The sequence below is a fragment of the Trichomycterus rosablanca genome, chromosome 2, assembly GCF_030014385.1.
Source record: "Trichomycterus rosablanca isolate fTriRos1 chromosome 2, fTriRos1.hap1, whole genome shotgun sequence".
NCBI lineage: Eukaryota > Metazoa > Chordata > Actinopteri > Siluriformes > Trichomycteridae > Trichomycterus > Trichomycterus rosablanca.
Window position 1 is genome coordinate 14623279 of NC_085989.1, and position 8362 is coordinate 14631640.

The 8362-nt window shown below is 33.5% G+C and overlaps 1 long non-coding RNA gene across 1 annotated transcript; it reads right to left on the reverse strand.

Annotated features, from left to right (window-relative positions):
• Nucleotides 1–493: 493 nt before the first annotated feature.
• LOC134305564 (uncharacterized) lies at nucleotides 494–5125 on the reverse strand. The gene is made up of 3 exons (XR_010008642.1): nucleotides 5061–5125; nucleotides 1807–1873; nucleotides 494–1713 (listed from the first exon to the last, which is right to left on the reverse strand). It is a non-coding gene; the product is annotated as an uncharacterized LOC134305564 (long non-coding RNA).
• Nucleotides 5126–8362: the final 3237 nt, after the last annotated feature.

An 8362-nucleotide genomic window follows, 5' to 3' on the forward strand; every position in this document is an offset into this window, starting at 1 on the left:
AAAGCATGTAAGAGCAAAAGGGATTTATCATAGATTTATAAAATATAAGATTTAAACAACTGCACAATAATCAGATAAACTGGTAAGAGTTAGGGGTATAATGGTCGGATATAAAAGAAGGTCTTTGCCAGCAAAGACTGTCATGGCTCAACACTTGGTGAAAAACTTTGTCAGAGAATTGTCAATCTGTTAAAAAACATTCTCAAAATAGGTTTTCCCTCAGATGACTTACATACTACTGCGACAAATAAAGCAACACAGGCTAATAAGTACTTCAGAAAACGATTGTTTCTTAACATTGTACAAAATGCCCTGGCTTTTTGGAAATGAGAGTTGTAGATAATAGAGATAACAGTACAGCTCTGTATGTGCATTTTCACCCCCTGTATACCTTGTCCTTTTTGATGTAGTGTTTCTCTATAGGACCACTCTTTTCCATACATTATATGGCATACATTACACAGCAATGACACTACCAAATTATTTCTGTTTATTACTTTAATGATGGCCAGAAGATTTATGCATAGCAATTTATGCACAATTTATGCATAGCAAAAGGGTAGACTACAGTCAGTAAACCTTCGAGGTCTACCTATTTTTACCAAGTAGCAAAACAAGTTTATATTTAAAGAAAAAGTAAAACATAAAAAGGAACATGTTTTAATACATATATACAATGGTATAGAACAGTAATTGCCCCCTTTCTACTTTTATGTTTTAACATATTAGATCACTAAAGAAACATAACACATCCAGGAATGGGAACCTAAGTGTTTTGATAGAACCATAAATGTTCAGTAATTGCCTCATTGGTGACGTCAATCTATTTAATACAACCGCCATTACTAGGCTTTTTCTCCTTCCAGCAGGCTTCTCTTAAGCCTTCGGTTTGTAGAGCATTCAGGCAGGAGAGAGGAGTTCTCTCTCTCTCTCAGACACGAGCACCAGAAATGCCTGCCAGCTCCGCTCTGATTGGCCAGAAGTGACGTACGCAGGGGGTGTGTATCAGCGGGAGATCCAACTGCTGTGATCAAATGAACACGTTTAACGAGAGAATAACCGATACAGAACGTGTTGGTCCTGTTATAACACAAACCTCCTAGTTTTGTTCAAATAGAAACAACAACAAAACATGTTTTCACTTCATACTCGCTGTTTATTCACCAGCCCATTTCTGACTGACAGCCTGCACATCGCAAAAGAACCTCCTACTGCTCAGAGGTTAAAAAGGGAACATTTGTAATGGGAAGTTCTGAATATTTTCCGTCTAAATGAATAGTATGAGCAAGTTTTCATCCTTTGAGAGCACGCGCCTGTACACGCACTCCTGTGTTGAGTAATTATAAAGTTTGACAATGAGTCGGTTAATTTGAATCGACTCTTTGAGACTTTCAAGCAGACTTACGAATTACCTTTAGGGCAAATTAAGCCAAAACAAACGAAAACTCTTGTGAAAAACAACCCGCATAGCGAATAGTCACCCTACATGAAATACTGTAAAATACATAACTTACAGTCTTCTTTGAGTGAGAGGAGATAATTTATACTGCTTTAAAATACAGGGCGGCACAATGGCACAGTGGGTAGCACTGTCGCCTCACAAGAAGGCCCTGGGTTCAGTTCCCTGGTGGAGCTGTCTGGGTCCTTTCTGTGTGGAGTTTGCATGTTGTCCCGTGTCTGTGTTGGGTTTCCTCCGGGTGCTCTGGTTTCCTCCTACAGTCCAAAGACATTGCAGTCAGTTTAATTGGAAAAACAAAATTGCCCTATGTGTGTGGGAGTATGTTTGCCCTGTGATGGACTGACGACCTCTCTAGGGTGTTTCCTATCTTCTATCCAGTAAATTAGACCCACTGCAACCCTGAAGAGGATGAAGCTGTGGCAAAACAGACAGTGAATGAATGCTTTAAAATACATCATCTATTGCACTTATTTTTACACTAAAAAGTGATTAATCAGATAATTGCTTTTTCCTCGCATGTTGCACATTTGTCACTCTGACTGATTTAAAACCAATAAACAAAATATGACTATTGTACTCAGAGAAACTGAGAAACAGCAGTTCTCAGAAAATGACTCGGACAAATCACCAATTTTAAACCAAAAGGCCTCCACTCCACTAACGACTCGCCTAGCCAACAGACTAAATGAGTTTTGCTGTCCATTTAAAAGACAAAGGGCTCTCAAAGACAGTGCATATCACATTAATAAAAACATCTACACTCCTTGCACAAAACCATTTGCACATTGGCAATGTTTCACTTTAACATGGCAGGTTACCTAAAAGCTTAATTTAATTGATATCATTTTAATAAGAATCATTTCTGTGTTTGTATGTCAAGCACCAGCACACAAAGTCAAATTCCTTGTATGCGAAAATGTACTTGGCATTAAATCTGATTCTGATTTGTAGCAAAACATTTTTGTAACTCTTCGCTTCGTTACATTTTACAACTTAAGTAGTCCATACAATGGCAATATTATTAATATCATACATCTATTAATAATATATGATTTATCTTAGATTTTTGCATTTTTGCAAGTTTGTACTCAGTATGGATGTGAGCTATCAATAGTGGCAGGGTTCCAAACAGTTCTAAAACATCAAGTTTTGCACCAATAATGTAATTGTATCTATTAACAATAAATACAACACACATGCTGTGGATCATGCTGTTTGTTGTCCACCACACAACCGAATATCTCAAAGTGGACGGTATGGAACACAACTGCTATCGACATTCAGGCTAAATCAACTGTTCTGTTTACTTTATGACGTACTTTTGTCAGGAACGATAGAAAAAGTAACGTATTTTCTGCAATTGCGGCTTAGAGCTACTGAACAATTCCCTTTGCTGAGCCGAGTTATTTAATATGACTCATTAAATATGACTCACTGGGCACTCAATAAATATTACAGTAGTATGACAAGCGTATTGAGTGATCCTATTGGTCGGTGTGATACACCAATCAGAGAGAGGTTTTCCGCCCCATACCAGAGCCGTAGATAGAGAGAGTTGCGACACTCCTTGATCTCGCCGCCACGCGGTCACGTGGTTCATGTAACCCTCCGATAGTTCCAAACAAACCCGGCGCTGTCATGTTCTCATATGGGACAGGCAGCAGTAAATGAAATATTAAACAGTAAATAATAAACATTTGTACAATTTCTGGGTATTTTCAACTGCGTTTACATTTACTGCATCTGCTTTAATGTCAATTTGGTATATGAAGTGGAAGATTGATGTTTATAATGACTTAATAGGTCGTTCTTGTTAACACACAGTACATTATATTAGCATACATTACATAATGCGATATCATTAAGTAGTTTAAACAGTTTTTTATGTTTTGTTTTTTACATAAACTAATCTCCCTTCACTTTCCTGAGGATTCATAATAATAATCATTTTGGTTAAACACTAAGCCATGTGGCTGGATTCATAAGGTTTACCTGCACTAAATGAACAGGTTCATAAACACACTACCGCACCTTTAACATTATAGTGCATGTACATGACATAGCATTCATTCATCTATTTCATGAGTAAGTAATAATTTATTTCTACATGTAATACATGAATTAATTCATAATTAATATGCACTAGTTCATTTTGTCTAATGTATGTGGTGGACAAGGTACACAAACCATGTAGCTGAGTTGAAGTAGAGATATCCAAGGTAAAATATTACTCCAGTAAAAGTAGTAGTAAAAGTAAAAATACCTCCACTAAAGTACTAAACTAAATTTACCTTCAAATGTACTTAAGTATGAAAGTAAAAGTATAATGATTTATTATGGCTCTGATGTTTTATTATCATTTCTGTAACAAGACTCTTGATTAATCAACTTTTAATTAATCAATTTTAGGTGAAAAGACTCGTGTCAATAATTTAGCTTAGCTGACTAAGCTAAATTCAGTTATATCTATTAATTAAGATAAACATGTAACATTTAGTGCTGAGCAAATGCTAAACAATAACAGTATTAAGTATATTAATGACATTAAATTCATTATTTTTTTTAAAACAAAGCAACAAACAGCTAAAAATGCTGGATAAGTAGTGGAAATGAATGAGGCTCTATGGGTTGTTTGGAACTATACAGAGCTCCACAACCCGGAAGCTGCACAGAAAATATGTCCCGCCCCCTTTCCAACGGTTCCCTATGGGAGTGTCGCCACTCTGTTCTCTCTACCGCTCTGCCCCATACTATACACCCACATGTTCGCGCAGCAGGATTCATTCATTGGTTTGCTAAGCCGTTTTTATACAAATCCTGGCGCGAAAAGCCATTCAATTCATATACAAGAGCCTGAATCAGAACATCAACGTTATATCAGTCGATTAAACATGAGTTTTTCCTATCTGTCCTATATCAGAGTGTGGGTCACCATGGTGTATTTTACAGTGTGAATGTGACGCATTCTATGCTTGATGATCTCTCTATAAGGATCTATGGTATGCATATTTATGCATGTATGTTTATATTACTGAGGAATGTGAGGTGCAGCTCCGCCCGTAATCTGATATTTTCTATAGGCTGTACTCGCCACATGTGTGCATACTGTTCTAACAAAGAAGTTTTGTAGGAAGAACGTAAATCATGCAAGTAGGCTACGTTGCACCCAGAGTTAGTTTCCAGTCGTCTCTTTTAAAACGTATGATTATACTTGTAGTACTTAACAGTAAATATGAATATATATGGCAACAGCAGCAGCTCCGGATGGCAAGAAATAACGTATTCTTTGTTTGCGTTGAAGGACACGGATGTTTCTTAACCAATATGTAAGTCGACCGTATTTTTCGTCCGGAGGAGTATGTTTTTTTCTTTCGGGTGTGAGTATGATCACAATCAAAGTTTAGCTAAAAGATTTTGTCTTTTAATCCGACTTCCACTAGTAGTGTAGTTTAAATTTATGGAAGTGCACACACGCCATGTTTGATTTGACTGCTGGAAAATGGTGTCGAGTTCAGCGTTTTAGAATAAACAACTATAATTTGTTTTTAAGATCGACCTATTCTGGTAGATACATTATTTCTCACCCATATTTTAAACAAACCTTATTGACATTTTGCCTGTTTTTCGTTAAATGGTCTCAGCAATGAATCCATAAACTACAAATCAAAGAAAATGGCGGAATTTGAAACTCCTCACTCACTAACTACTTAACTTGATTAAACAAATTCTTTGTTTTTATTTTGCAAAATAATTACATTTGTTATTCTATGTAAAATGCATCATTAATTTGTAATAAAATTAAACATCTTTAATTTAAATTCACTTAATTTGATCATATTTTAATAGTAATTATTTGAAGTTTTTGTACTATTGGCTAACACTGAATATATCTTCACATTTGCAGGATCTTAACTGTAAGATTTTACTTTAAATTATGTAGCATTATTTGTCTAAATGTGTAAAGTGTTTATTTTATGGCCAGAATGACATGTTTTGTGGTGTGCAGACTTTGTCAAAAACAACCAACAAAATACAATATTAATTCTTTTTTAAAGTACCATACTGCATTAGAGATTGTAAAAAAGCTTAAGGATAAATGTCTTTAAAATGTATGATACTTATGAAAACAAAAATTACTGACTGAACCACACATTTTACTATTTACTATGACAATACTTAGACAAAAAGCAAACAAATAATCATTTATTGTTTATTGTTTCATACAATGTTGACTTTATTTGAAATTTTAGATGATTATCACACTGTTTATTGTTTAAATGTGTGATCACATCATCTAATAGTTTTGACTCTTGGGACATAAAAATTTCTAATTTACAATGTAATCCATTGACAGTTTTTTTTTTTACTCAGAAAAACACACATAGTATTACTATAACTTCAACTAGACTGTAGAGCTTAATTAAAAAATGTTGCCAATCTTAACTAGGTGTGTTTTTTAAGTGTAGCTAGTAAGCTGTTAATTGTATATTTGTTTTTAGGAACAAAATTAAAGGTTATCATAATACTGCTTTTGATCAAGGTTTTCCTTGTGTATTAGGGGAAAAAACCCAATACATCGAAATTTTCATAGTAATCATTGTCATGAATTATTTTATATTATACTTTTAAGTTCTTTTAACGTTTCGTTTTAGCATGTAATTGTACACACAACTTTTCATGTAAACTCATCTTAAATGGTATATATCATTTTTTTTTTACAATTTAAGTATACCCACCACATATTATATATATTTTTTTCTTTTATATTTTGCATTGTACATATTTTTACTGTACATTGTAATGCTTTATATCACTGCAAACTGTGTTGACACCCTCACCAGGAATCTTGTACTTTTTCTGTAAATTAGAGATTGTGTTACTATGCTGTTTAAAGTTATAAAAATCTAAGTGGATTTTACAGTCTTAGTATTTGTCTTTGTTATTTGTATTATATGTCAGTGGTTTAATTGTTCCGGTAACATCTGTCTCATTGATTTACTTTAATATAATTTAAAATCTGGCATTAAGATGCATTTGTTTATTACCAAGGAATACAATTAGAAAAGTAATGCATTTCATGATAATACAGCACATTATTCAATGTTTAATAATAATGTTATAAAGTACACTGTTGTTTAAAGAGGGTAAATGTTTAAAACAAGTTAAATTTACTTCATTAAGGTTAAACCAGTTCAGAATTTAATGAAATGCTGAATGCTTTTATCAAAGTTGGACCAACATGGAAATTACTGTGTTAAGTGACACATAATGGCATAAAAACGAGTTAATAGAATTAATTTTTTCTTGTTTGAAATGTTGACTTATCCGTGTATTGTTTTATTAAATAGTAAATGATTACGAGCCAAATATTACTATAAACCATTTATTTCGAAGTTCAGCTATTAAAACATCCAAATGGTCTCCTCTTTATGGTAGTGTCTGTACAACACAGTGTTTAAAAGTACTGACTTAATACTACTTTAGGCCTGCACCTGTGTAGAAATCTGAAGGCGTTTCCTGTAAAACTGTTTTTCATGTCATGTCACTTCCTGTTCACTTCAAAAGGAGGAGCTTGTAGGTTCCTCATTAAAGGCCAAATAAGGGTACATGGAAATACACAAAAGATCTGCTATAAATGTAAGAATGGCTTTAAATGACTTTACTGATTGCTAAAAGAATTCGTCAGTTAATGTAAACTTATTGTAATATCTCAAAAAACTGATAATTAGCTGCATATTCATTATGCCATGCTGTGCTATATATTTTAGAAATGTTAAATTTTTGATGTACACAAGCATCTACATTTACCAATAGTTAAATGGTTCAGGACTGTACCTGTTAGCTTGAATTATAACAACAGTGTTTATTCTATAAATGTAAATTTATTCACTCTCTTATAGTCCTTTTTTTTTTTTTTACATGTATCTTATTTAACACAATTGTTCTCCTTAACACACTATAGCCCAATAATAACACAGTTAATTTTACATTTATTTAAATTTTATATTAAAATAAATAAATAATAATCAATAACGTCATTTCTTATTACGAACGTTTCTATGTTGGAGCTGCATAAAAATCTATTCTATTAATATTGCTGTTTTTGTAATAAATTATGAGGTACAAAAACTGACATTAGAATCTCTTTTCCGGTTAAGATTGACCAGAATCAAGCTAGAGATTATGATCAATTAATTTTTTTCTTGATGTTTCTCAAATAAGTTACGGTTTTACACCACTTTCCATATGATTTTATTTCAACCTAAACAGACTTTGATTAAAATTTTTTTTTACATTGAAACATATTATAAAAACCATTAAAATATAAACGTTTTAAAACTTTTTCTGTTCTTTGGCATTCATTACACAGTGTAAAACCATTTTCAGAGCACATTGTTAATACCAGCATGATTAATGTGATTACATTACTGTATGCATTTTTAAGTCTATGTTTTTGCAAGGCACAGTAATTTGATTGTATTAATAAGTCATTACCAATGAACCTGGTGTTTGTTGATGCATTTGGCATGTCTAACAAAGTATATTTACACACAAACTTTGGGCAGTGAAATATACTGGTTAATTTTAATTACTTCAAATGATTGTGATTAATGATGTCATTCTTAAATTTTTATCAATGATTTAATCCATGTCAGGCTCACTGTGCCACCCGGAAACTCAAGACACAAGGCAGGCATACACCCTGGAAAGAATGCCATCTATCCCAGGTCAACACACACTCACACCCAGAGACGATCTAGGGTAGCCAACTTACTTTCTGTATGATTTTGGTGGGGGAGAAACCTCTTACAGGCAGGGACCAGAAGCGAGGATCAAACTCAGGACCAGAAGAAGTAAGTAAGGTGTCACAGTGCAGCAGCACACTCTGAGGATTAAACCTAA